A 12,842-nucleotide genomic window follows, 5' to 3' on the forward strand; every position below is an offset into this window, starting at 1 on the left:
AGGCAGGGGGGAGACGTTTTTGCTCCCCTCCCAGGGGCGCACGGATGGAGGAAGCGAGAGGCGAGCAGCTGGGAGATGAGGAAACGAGGAGTGCTGAGGCGATGGGAATGTCCCACTCATCTGCCATCTTCTAAAGAGGGTTTTTCTCTTTTTTTTTTTGCAATGCTATGGGAGGTGGAAGTGAAAGACAGAAGGAAGTTGCTGGGGGTGTGGAGGAACACAGCCGCTCTGGGGAAGTGCTGGATGAAGGCTACGGAGCCCCCCCAGCCTGCCTGGGTGCTGCAGGGGGAGGTGGAGGCATGTCCCAGCCCTGGGGGTTATTTCTGCATGTGCCAGGGCAGGGATGCTCCTGGCAGCACCCTGGGCATCGTTACCTGTGCTGCAGAGAAGCAGCAAGCAGTGTTTGGGATTGGCCTTTTCTTGGCAAAAACCCTTGGGGTATTTGGCACGTGGATGTACTGCATCAGCAATGTTGCTTTCTCTCAATTAGAGTATTTCCTCCCAAAACACAGAGCAGATGGGTGCATGTGGCCATTCAAAGCAGAGCTGTCCTCTACAGGAGCTCTTTTCAGGGCTGGTAAATCTCAGAGAGAAAAAAAAATAAAAATAAAAAAAAAAATGAGAGCAAGTATGAGACTTCTCAAGAAGATTTAAGTCTAAAAGGGGGCAAAAAAATGAGTGTTTTCTTATTGAACATTTCTGGGAATGTGCAGACTCCCTTGTTTACTTTTTTTTAATAATAATAACTTGTGCACTTTCAGTGGCTCCAGTTCAACAAAATAATTAAATGTATGCTGAAGTCCAGTTAGGAAAAGTACAGCTTTTAAGCGTGTGCTTTGTGTCCAAGGCCAGGCAGAGCGGGGCAGCAGCCTGAGCACCGCCGAGGAGCTGCAGCCAGATGTGCTGCAGGATGACCCCTGAGGGCAGGGGGAAGCCACCCACACGCTGTTAGGGATGTGCTCCCTGCTCTGCTGCTGTATGGAAGTGCTCCCTGCTACACAGGGCTTGCTGAGAGCCATCACACCTGCTGGCTGCTGCCTCAGAGGGAGAGCAAAGGAAAAGGCTGGAGAAGGGTGGGCTCGAAGGAGCCATCGGGATCCCAGGCAGCCAGCCGCAGCTCAGGCAACACGTGTGGGTTTCCTTTGGAGTGTTTTTCGGTGACACGGTTAAGAGACATTGCAGAAATCTGTGAAATCCCTTGAAGAAAAATATCTGAGGGTAATTTCCCTCCAACCGCTAATGATGCCTCGGTGTTTTGTAATGTTTTTGAGTAAGTGCTTTGCAGAAGTCCAGCACTGTTCCCCAGAAAGGTCACCCGGTGTGAACGTGGGCTGGTAGCAGGTACCCAGTGAGCCTGCATGGCACAGGGGCTTCCCCTGCAAAGGCAGCCCAGCCCTCCAAAGGATCCATTCCTTCCTCCTGGGAAGGAACGTGGCTGTTCAAGACACTGGAAGAGTTCTTACAGAGTTCACAAGTGAGCCCAGGCACGTCTCTTTGCTGGGGTGCTTACCCTTGATGTGCCTGTGGTTTTTCACAGGTTGGCTTCCTCCTAGGCTTTGAGCTTGCAGCCCGTCTCCTCTCTCTCAGTTCAGTCGGTTCTTTCCAGTGGGACTTTGCCCGACTTCTGTTTTTTCCATACACCACTTGTGCATCAAGTTCTGCTATTTGTGACAAATGCAAAGCTGGTTATGTTTTGACCCATTGCTTTTGGAGGAGAATCAAGATCGCTGGTTTGGAAAATAATTGTGCAGAACCTGGAGGCCCTCTGAGGGTGCTTGTTGAATTTGTGGTTTTGTGGAGGCATGGGGATGAACTCTGATTTCAGGACTTGCGTTGGTGATTCTGTGCAGCTCTTCTCACATTCTGCCTTTGGCTTAAAGGGGATAAGTGACCTATTTCAGTGACCGTTAGGTGGAAAACTGTACACCCTGCAAGGATTGCAGCGGTATTCACATCCATACATCACTCCTAGAGCTGCTGGCCTCCACAAGGAGCCTGAGGATGGCTCTGCAGAGGGGTGAAGTGACGGTCACAGCAGTCCTGACCTTACAATTCAGGCTCATTTTATAACACAAGTCTGAGGATGCATCCAGCTGCTGGAAGCAGTAGGCTTCCTACTTTAAATACCCAACACTGTGTATGCTCCTAGCAGTGCTGTCAGTAACATTCATTGCTTTGGGCACTAGTTGGGCTCACACGGTGGTGTGCTGTCCAGCTTGGGGCATCTGGGCACCCTGAGGCTGTCCAAGACATCCCACCAACTTTGGTCCTACAACTGGACAGGGAACCTCAGCTTTCTCATCCTGCAGACCCTTGGATAAATCACTTACAGACAGTGGTGCATCCATCCCCGCACTCAGAGGGACCCGATTTTGCAATTTTGGTTCCCGTGGATGACATTGACACACCCCATTAATCACCCACACGGATGTGAACAGGCACCAGCGAGTAACGAAACGAGCACAAGTGGCTGGTTCCTTTCCTTAGCTCGTAACTAAAGAGCAGGAAGAAGCGGGATAAACAAAGCAAAGCCACAGAGCAGTCACGCAAGGCGAAGGGAACCGAGGAGCATCAGCAGAAAGTGCTCTGGGACAACACCAGCTGCGAGCACTTGAGGGTCAGGAAACGCTGCTCCTCACCCAGCTCACGGTGCGACCGGGTACGGCCGGAAACAGGCTGGGGGCGAGGCGCTGCTATGCCTTTCATTTGCTCAGCATATTTTTCTCTTTTTATGTAAAACCAGCAAATGGGGAACTTAGCTCCTTTTCTCGTAAGATATTTTGACTGCAGAGTTATTTGTTTTCTCGTTCTGGGCTGTTTTTACCTTCTGTTTTTGCTGTTACCCTGAAATGTGGGGAAAGGGTGATGAAACGGTGTGTGCCCCAAGCTTTTCTGACAGCCCTGGGAAGCTACTGAGGCCTGAGTTGAGTTACAAGAGACTGAGCTGGGTTTACTTGGGGTCTCTGCAGCGAGGGGCTGTGCCAGAGCACCCAGGACTGGCAGCATTGTACCAGGGGCTTGCATGCAGGGTCTGGCAGGCTGCTGCATTGCCATATACAGGAATGAACCCTTTCTTTAGGGGGAAAAAAAGTGTCTGCAGCGAGTCTCACAGAAGAGACCGGGCTAGATGAGGATCTCCACCCCACCTGTGTGGGGGTGACCCTGGGGTGATATTGCAGGACATTCTCGCTCACCCCCAGCAAGAAGCTGCTGTAGCCTTGTCTCAGACCCGCTCACCTCGGGCAAGGTGTCAAAGCAGTGCCTGGCCAGGGTGCTGTGTGCCCACTGTATGAAGATGAAGCCTTGCAGAAAGCAAGGTGATGCTGAGATGTCTGGGGGCATTTTTACTGAACAGAGCAGTCCAGATCATACTGGAGCCTTTAAAAAAAAAAAAAGCTAGAAAGAAACTGGCCGTTGGTAGCCCTGAAGTGAGGTGGTGGCTGCCAGGGGAGAAATAGCAGGTCTTTGGTTCAGCAGGGGTGAAGACTTCAGAAAGCTGTGGGAGGATGTGCCCAGGAAATCAAAGGGTTGCCTTAATTTGGACTCTTCCTACCGCCTTTTGTTCTTTAATGCTTTGTTTTAATATGACGCTTAGGTCCTTTTAATGAGAATCGGAGGAAACTGAGGCTGGGCATACCCAGGGAAAGCACAAAGTGCTGGGCTGTGCAGGGCTGACGGGCAGGGAGGGATGCTGAGCGTGGGGATGCGTGTTTCTGCCCTGCACAACTTGGGGATGCTGCAGGGCAGGGGGGAGCCAGGGAAATGCAATGAGTAACACTTGGAGTAGGTGGTCCCAGGCCTGCTGCCCAAATGTTCCTCCCAGCCTACTATATCTGGACACCACAAGCGAGTGACTTCACTCTCCTGGTTGAAAACAGGCCCCCTAAAGCTTCAGCCCCAGCTGCTGATGCTCGCCCAGCAGCGACCCTCGCCTCCCGCGGCACGGGGGCTGCCCACGAGCTGGGGGCTGCAGAGCTGCGTCGCTCCCCACCTAATTGTAACCAGATTCCCCTAGAAATGTCTGCTGAAATATTTATAAATACCATAGCCAGCAGCTGCTAATGCCAAACAGGAAATTTTAAGCTGAACAAACTTTTCCACGTTTCTAAGTGGGAAAAGTAAACTGTAGCTAAGATTTTTTTTTTTCTAATAATAAAAAAGTCTAAATAGCAACAGGCGTCCACTGCACCATATCCCCAAAACAGTTCATGATTCTTGAAGTGTTGGTCCCTTCCAGGCAGCCCACTTTCTGTACACAGTATGTCTGCACGGTGATATGGAAGGTGGCTATCTTAATTAAAAAAAATAAAAATATATGGAAAAAAAGCTGTTATGCCTTGATGTTAGCAGTTGTGCTATATGATGTGACAGGTTGGATAATGTTAGAATCTTTAAGTTAGGGCTCTTTGGGGCCAGAAAGTGGCTTTTGGAAAGCTTTCAGTAATGGTATGTGTGTTGTACCTGCTCTCATGTTAGCTATTCATCTCGGGACTGGCATTTTCAAGCCCTTGATGTACTTTTGAGGGAAAACAATGTAGAACTTGAATGGAAAGCAATGAGTCAGGGACGAGGCCAGTGTAAGCAGCAGACACCTGAGGGAAATGAACCCTTTGGGGTGCATATCTGGCTCTTCATGTTTGGGGCTTTTTTTCCCCTCAAACTTTTTATTTTCTAGGACTTTCTTGTTTCTGCTCATTCATTATTTGGTATTGAGATGATATTTTGGAGCTCTATGAAATGGAAAAAAAAATCTAACACCAAATTTTTGTGGAATTGTTTTAAACAGCTGCCATTTATGAAGTCACTAAATTCCATCTTCAGGCAAAAGGCATTATTAAGCTTTTAAAAACTGATTTATGTCACTTCATAGTCAAAGGTGTTGATGTAGAGATGAAATGATTCCAGTGTCCTTTCTGTATATTTTGAAATCATACTCTTTAAATCAAGAATCTTCAAAATGAAGAGAAGTACAGAGCTATAAACTGGAGTATTTATTGAAATAACTTCCTCCATCCCTGCTATAGCCTTCATATTTAGCTATATCTAAGAGCTTCAGTAGAGAACTCTTATTATGGTGAAATAATGGCAAGAGAAGAGTTCTCTAAAATTTTGTTCTGACGCTGAGACTTCATTACTTTTAAACTCTCTTGGTAGCAAATCCTCATTCACTTCTATGACTTGAGTTAATTTTCTTTTGAATGAGTCAATGGTGGGCAGTGAGCTTGGCTGGAGGAGCGCACAGGCTGAGTTGCACTTCATTGTCTGGGTGGTTTTCAGTGAGCAGCGTGCCTGTTAAGAGGCCAAAAGATTGTAAAAGGAAATGAACTTTTAAGGATTCCTGTAAATTCCAGCAACGAACAGCAGTGGGATCTCAGGAAGGCTTTATTACAGTATAAAATATGGAGCTCAGCAGCAAATTTATTCATAGAGTGCACTGGAGTAGAAAAGCTATCTGGTTCAGTCCTGGGAGGAAAGCAGAGCACCCAGGTGGGCAATGCGGGGTGCACGAGAGCAGACAGGCCTGTGTGATTGCTTTTTCTTTACTTTTATGCTGTCACTGCAGGTACTATATAGAAAACAACAAATTTTCAGCAGCTGGGAAGATACCGTAGGAACCAGGCCCAAAGGTGGGGATGGTTGGACAGTATCTACAGAAATGTTCTCAGCATAGCAGAGAAAAATATTTTGTGTCCGTCTCCTACTTAGCGTTTGGGCCCCAAGTGTCACCAGGTGAGGCCTGTGAAAGTGGTTAAGGCATTTCACTGCTGCTGAGTGAGTCTTTGTGCTCTTTGCTCCGTTCAATAGAGACCTGCTGGTGTTAGGCTGGGGTGCTCAGCCGGCTGCTGCTCCCCGCGTACCTCTCCTCCAGAGCTGTGGCTCTCCAGAAGCCTTAGTGATGGTTTTACCCAGTGGTAGGACAAAGCCTTGATGTGGATCTTGCAGGCATGTGTAGATGAGGTGACCGAATGTCTGTTTCCCTGCTTTCGTGCATCAGTGCTGCTGGAACAGCCTCATCCCTTCGTAGCACGCCGTCCTGTCACCCGTGTTTGTGTGCAGATGTCATCGGGGGCAGCTCCTTCCCAGACCACAGGGATTCAGCAACACGCACATGTAAAATGAAGCAATTCAGCTGAGGTCAGGCAGCAGGACTGTGGCACGAAGGAGGTCCCTTTACTAGTTTTGAAAGTCCATCAATGAAATCCCTTTTCTGCATAATTTATGAGGAAAAATCCGGCTGCCTTCATTAAGCTCTAGCAGCTTTACTTTGCCCAGAATGTGATGCTGTTTGGTTTGGGGCTGCAGACCGCTTTTAAGTCTCTGCCCATCAGCTTGAATGGGCATTGCCTGCTCATTCCCCATCTTTCTATTTATTTTAATGGAAATATCAGAATAATACTGTCATACTTATTCTCTCAATCTTGCCATGATTACTAGGGAATGACAGGGATACAGCAAGGCTGAGAGCCCCCTCAGGTTTTTTTGGGGGGGGAAAAATAACACATGGAAGTAGGTAACCACGTCCCCAAAACCAAAGCTGACTTGCTCCAGACCATGACAAATACTGACTCATTAGTACGTTGCCCCACACTGCCTGCTGCCAAACACAAGCTGGTTCAGTGTAAGGGATCACCATGACAGCTTGGAGAGCAAGACACCAAAAAAAAGGAATGAGCTACGGATCTAAAATTACAGCTGTCCACTGCAGCTTGGGTTGTTTAAGGTAAAGGCAAACTGAAATGGCCATACGAGTAGGAAGAAAGCAGCTGGCCACAGCCCCGTGTGCCAGGTCCCTGCTGAGGTGGCATTGCTCCACCATGCCTTGGGCGCTGGACTTGCAGCACTGGAGGAGCTGTCCTGGAATTTTTATGACGTTTAGGAGAGAATTAGATCTGCTTTAAGAATTTTTCCAGTGAAACCTTTCTTTGCTGGGAAATGTGGATTTGATGAAACCATAACTTTGTGAAAAATAAAACGAGACAAGCGTTCTCATTGTGCCTAACAGCCCACCCATGGTACGAGGGATGGAGACCATCACAGCACAACTCCCACTGGAGTCTGAGCAACAGCTGCTGGTATTTCAGGCTGGATTTAGGCTCGAGGAGCTCACCCACACCTCAGGTGCAGATTAGTGATACATTTTGTCCTTCCAGCGAGAGATGCAGGAGGTGTCCCAGCTCTCTGCATGGGTTTGGGAAGCTCCAAGAACAGAACATTGGGGAGTATCAGTGTCTGTTGCTCACGAGGGATGGCAGCTGGTTAGAGAGGCATGGAGAAGAGGAATTACCAGCTCCTGGTTTGGGGACTGCTCTGCAAAGGATGGCTTTTTCTACTTTGTGCTAGGGGCTTTAGCTGAGTCAGTCTGTCCTGCTGCAAGTGGGATAGCATCTTGAAATAGATTTTACCTTATAGGAGCCTTGATTAATCAATTAGACTCTCAGAATTGGGTCCATCAGAAAGAATAAGGCTCTGCTGCAGTTGCTCCTACTCACATCCCTACAACAGCATGCAGCATGGGCTGTAGGATAGGACAGGAGGCTTGGAAACAAAAGCACAATGAGATTATTGTGGCCATCAGCCCAAGTTAGCAGCCTGAACACCCACATCCTGGTAATTCTGGGCTTGTCATCAATTATATGAATTGTGGTGTACGTACCTTGCTAGGCTGACACAGCCTTTTGGTTAATGTCTTTTGGTGACCTGTATGTGCCATAACAAAACAAAAAAATATAAATATATAATACATAATGTGTATTTATTAGTTCTGCTGTTACAAAAGAGATCCGCCCACCAGGTTATCTATTCATAGATATGAATATGCTCCGTGTAATTGAGTTATCTGCTCTTAGCCCACTCCTTCATGGAGAGAAATCTGTACCTTCTGTTTCCCTTGTTATTTTTGACCAGGACAGGAACTCGAGGATATGCAAGTGTGAGCTAGCCAACAGCACACCTGCCCACAGCCCCTCCAGTGGCAGCAGTGGCTCTGCCTGCCTAGTGGCAGCTCCTGGCTTCATCCAAACCTCATTGAGCTCTGCTGCAGACCTTAGCCTTGTGCTTGGCGTGATGCTGAAGCTCAGCCACAAATGCCTTGGCTAACGTCAGCTATGCCTCTCCATTTGAGCAAACTGCCTACATCAATTTAAACGTACTTTAACACACCTAATATAAGTACCTAAATAAATACATAATATGGTATTTTAGCATCAGTGTTACATCTACAGCAGATCCATTCAGATAATAAGTGTATGTTCAAGTCAGCGTGGCCTTTCAAACCGTGGCACAGGGTCCATTTGTGAATGATTACCTGCCTTTTTGCAACTGTGTGCTTATGGGATGCAGACGTCTGTAAAGTTTTAGTCTCCCATGGTTGTAAGCACTGCTTGCTTAATACTGGCAAAGCCTCTGGAATTTGTTCTGTGCCTCATCTGCTGGATTTTAATGAGGGTTTTTTCTCCATCACTCTCCATTTTGCACATACAGATGCCTTGCATTTTATGAGTTTTATGTAGAAAATAAACCACCACTGTAAGGTAGTAGTATAATTCTGTCTACTCTAGACTCCATCCACATTTTTCTGGTTCTGGTAATCTGTTTCTGGAGATTAGATAGCCATGTTTCTGGCAGTCAAATATATCACAAGTGTCACACAATTACTGTAGGTACAGAGCTGCTGTCACTTGAAGCAAGCCTGTGATTTCATTTGCAAGAAGGTGCCTATAATTGGAACCACCTGCACTCTCTAAAGCCAGGAGCTTTTTGGCTTCAACACGGTTTTGCTGAGAACTCTAATGCAATTACTTATGTGAACTAATCTGTAAAGGATGTTTTTCTGTTGTCTGTGTTAATTGTTTCCAGCTCATGGCATGGAAAAGTTATTGTCCCTGCGAGGCCACAGGGAAAAGGGAAAGGAGGAATGTCAAAGCAAATGGAAGGTTTGGATGAATGTAGGAGGCACTTGAGTTTTTTCCTCTTACTCCTGCGTTTGTTAAGTCATGGGAGCAAAGGTTAAAAAAAATAAATAAAATAACTTAAGTCAAACCAAGTACAGCAGACTTTTGTCAGCCACAGGGCAGCTGCTAACTGTTCTGTTGCTGCAAAGCTTGTGTAAAATGGGTCATTGGGATCCCCAGGGATCTCTTGCTGCTTGGGAGCAGATCCTCAGTGTCCCTGGTGTGTCTGGTACAGACAATTGGCTGTGCTAATGGAGTTGGTGGCAATCCCCTTCCCAGAGATCCTGCAGACAGACTTGTTGCCACAGGGTGGCTGCTCTGGGATCCTGGGACTTCCCCAAGCCATTTGGCTGCTCTCAGCAGCCACCAGCAACTTTCAGCCCAAATATTCAAACGTTGGGAGCCACATGGAGTATCTTTGAACCTACTTCAGGCTGACTTGTCCAGCCATGTAGTAGTGTGGGGAGGTTGGAGTGCAGCTGAGCTACTGGTGTTTGAGCCTCTGACTACAGAAAGAAGGCCAAGTCCTCAGCTTCACTGAGCATCCACGGCACTGACTGCTCACACTCACTTTTTCCTTTAGCTTCAACATGGGAAACATCCGTGGATGCACTCATGGCACTTGAGCAAAAAGGATCTGTACACGGAGCCTGATGCTTGGAGAACTCCCTGTTCTTGAAGGGTGTTGGAAACCGTGCCCGAATTCCTTGTGTCTCTGAAGATTTCAACCATGCATGTCAACACTGGGATCTGAAAGCAGCTGCACTGGAGAAATGTTCCCAGATAAAAATGACTCATTAGCAGGGCCTGGGCTGAAGCCATGATTATTTTGAATAGAGTGCCACTTGTCCTACCTCCAGCAGCCGGTCTGTTCCAGAGAGGCTACACAGGATGGATGACCTTTGTTCATTAACACATGGGCATCCCTCCCCAGTAGTAGCTTTCACATGCTGAAATTACTCACTTGACATCCAAATATTAATGGAAAATGTCTTTTTAATACTGAAAGCTATTCCACTCTCGCATTGATGTCCAAACCATAGCCTTTTGGATGTGCTTCTGACATGCTGCTGCTTTCTCCGAAGGAACTATCTCCTGCAAATTGTACGCAGTTAATAGGAAAGGAATGCCTATCTCAAGCACTTAGATCATGAAGGTGCTTCATACAAAACTGCAAATTTTAACACCAAATAAACTAGAATTTCCTCTTGCTTTTTGGTATAGAAGAGCTTTGAGCAGATGTAAAGCTAGGGAATGAGGAGGCAGGGAGTGCACAGCCCAATTGATTGTAATGATTTCTGGCTTATTCCAGAGAGGCAATCTGAGAGTGAGATTTTATCTGTCTGTTCTTTCCGGGCATCGAGGCTTCTCCCATAGAAGCAGAGCAGGGAAGGTAGCTGTCACAGAACCTTGCTTGTCAGGGTATTTTGCACGTTTTTGTGTGGTTTTCCTGGGAGGGTCTCTCCCACTGCCTGTTCCGCTTTTCTGTTCTATTTTGAAAACTTGTTGTGCCAACGCGCAGTGCCACAAGCAATGCCAGCTTGCTAGATCAAACGTAAGGATGTTTATTTGCCTGTTTGCATAAGGCTTCTTCGGGCATGTCGAGTATTTTAGCTGTGGAAAGAGCACAGTCACTTTAATATGGCCAGACTGTATGCAGACAGTCTAGAGATTTCAAAAATCATTTCCTTAAATTTATTGCTGTTTCAAGCTTTCATTTTGTCTATAACATTGTGTGTCCTAGGTTTTCATTTGCAGCCTACTCACCATCTGCAAAGCAGTTTAAAATGTGCTACTGCGTGGTGATTTGTTTCCTCAATAACCAATGCTTCATAGGAAGTAGAAGAAATGCCTCTCCTTTGCCCTATAAAATCAGGGCTGATCCTCACTGGGCTTTGACCCAAGGCCTCTCCTTCCTAGGCCGTCTTGCTCTTTTTGTGGAGGTGTTGGTGGCATCCAAACAGGTCACCTTCAAGAAGGAAGAGATCAACCTGGCCCCAGGCTGGGCTGTGATGAGCTCAGCTTGTCTCACCTGGCCTTGCAGAGATGGTGGCCCCAGGGCTGGCTTTAAGGATGGGCAATGGCTGGATGTTTCCTTTCCTGTTAACTTTCCAGAGGGTCCTGAGCAGAGCACAGCATCATGTATGGGTCCATCAGCAGCATCTTTCTTTCCACTCCTGTTGCCTTTGCTCCCTGTGGATCTTCATGCTGGGGCAGCTCTCCACAGCCTCCTGGAAAGAGTCCTAGGCTCTCCTATTGCAAAAGCCCATCTAGTTCTTGCTGGCCCTTAGGGGCTGGAGACTGACGTATCTGGATGCTGAACACATGGATGGTAAAGCAGTGAGGTCATTGGAGTGACGTCAGACAAAAGCTTTTGAATGTGGTGGAAGTGCAAAGATGTGGCTAATGGCTTGCATATGAACTTGACACTTTTCCAGTTAATTTTGAATTAAAATAAAGTACTTCTGTGCTGAGATGAGGAGCAGTTATTCATGGTCAAACCCAAAGGCAGTGTAGTACAATTATTAGGATTCTTGACTATTGCTCTACCATGTGCTGTTTGAGGCTATACTATTTTTTTCTTTGCCTAGTTGTAGTCAAAAATACCTAAGCTTGGTCCTAAGGTCTTGAAGAAAGTATTTGTCTCTGATTTTGCTCAGAGACCTGCTTAAAAATTAATCTAAATAAATAAATGGGGTGTTGATAGGATTTAAAAAGAAATATCTGATACCCCAGAGCTCTTGGTTGAATTCCTGGGGGCTGCACAAGGCAACTAGAGAATTAACAAGGAATTTAGACGCTGGCCTACAGGATGGATTTCTCTTTCGAAGGTCTATTAGCTTCTTCATTGGTTTGGCAAGCTACCTTCCAGACCTTTCTTACGCAGCAATAGTCTGCTCCAGCTGAAATAGGAGCCAATGCCTTCTGTAGGAGCTGAATGAAACTCAAAACAAGCTTATTTCTACATACCTGTGCTGGTCCAAATTCTGCTGAAATTAAGAGAGCTCCTGTTTCAGTATTTTGTCTCCAGAATTCTGCAGTTTCCTCTCCTGCCTTGCAGGAGGAATTACAGCTGTTGAAATACCATGGGGACCAAGATCCTCCAGCTTTCCCTCCTAGTAAAATGATCCCACCTTTTATGTGACATTTGAATTGTCCAACCTTTTCCTCTGATGCGAAAAACATGCTGACAGTAATGAAATCTGCTTAGTTTCTGCAGGAGTTATTGCTTTAGCCTGGTGCCACTGTAAATTCTGGCATGCTTTTACTGGGAAGACGTCTGGAGTTCAGTTTATAGAAGAAAATTAACAATAAGCATGGAAGGCTGATAAGAAAAGATCTGCTTGCTTTTGGGCCAAGCAATTAAAAAAGCAGAAAAATTCTAAGTGAAAGGAAATTTCCCTAGTTATCTAGATTTTAATTTTGTTGCAATAAATGAAGTTAATTAAATGGAATTTTGAAAAGTTGAAAATTACATTAGGGGAAGGAAGCAGCTGTAGCTCAGAGTTCTAGAGGTAACATTACATCAGTTTTTGTTTTAGTTTGTTGTAGTCTGTTTTCCCTCCTCACTACAGAGACCATAAAATCTGTGCTCTCATCTTTCACAGTGAGGACAATTTAATTTTTAATACCAAGAAATGAGATGTAGAGCAAGGGCACTGGGATGTGTTGGGAAGATGATCGTGGAAGGTAGCAGCAAGCCATTGTGCCCCATTTCTGTTGTGTGAAGCCAGCACTTTATGACCTTCTCTGACCTTAATGCTAAGCTTCTGGCTGTGGACAACGTGAGAATTAAACACCTCCTAAGATTATTCTTGGCCAGCCACACCAAGTAATGTAGTGTGATGCAGTCAATGAAGCTTGGACAGGTCCTAATGGGAGGTGGCCATC

The sequence above is a fragment of the Anas platyrhynchos genome, chromosome 14 (assembly GCF_047663525.1).
Source record: "Anas platyrhynchos isolate ZD024472 breed Pekin duck chromosome 14, IASCAAS_PekinDuck_T2T, whole genome shotgun sequence".
NCBI lineage: Eukaryota > Metazoa > Chordata > Aves > Anseriformes > Anatidae > Anas > Anas platyrhynchos.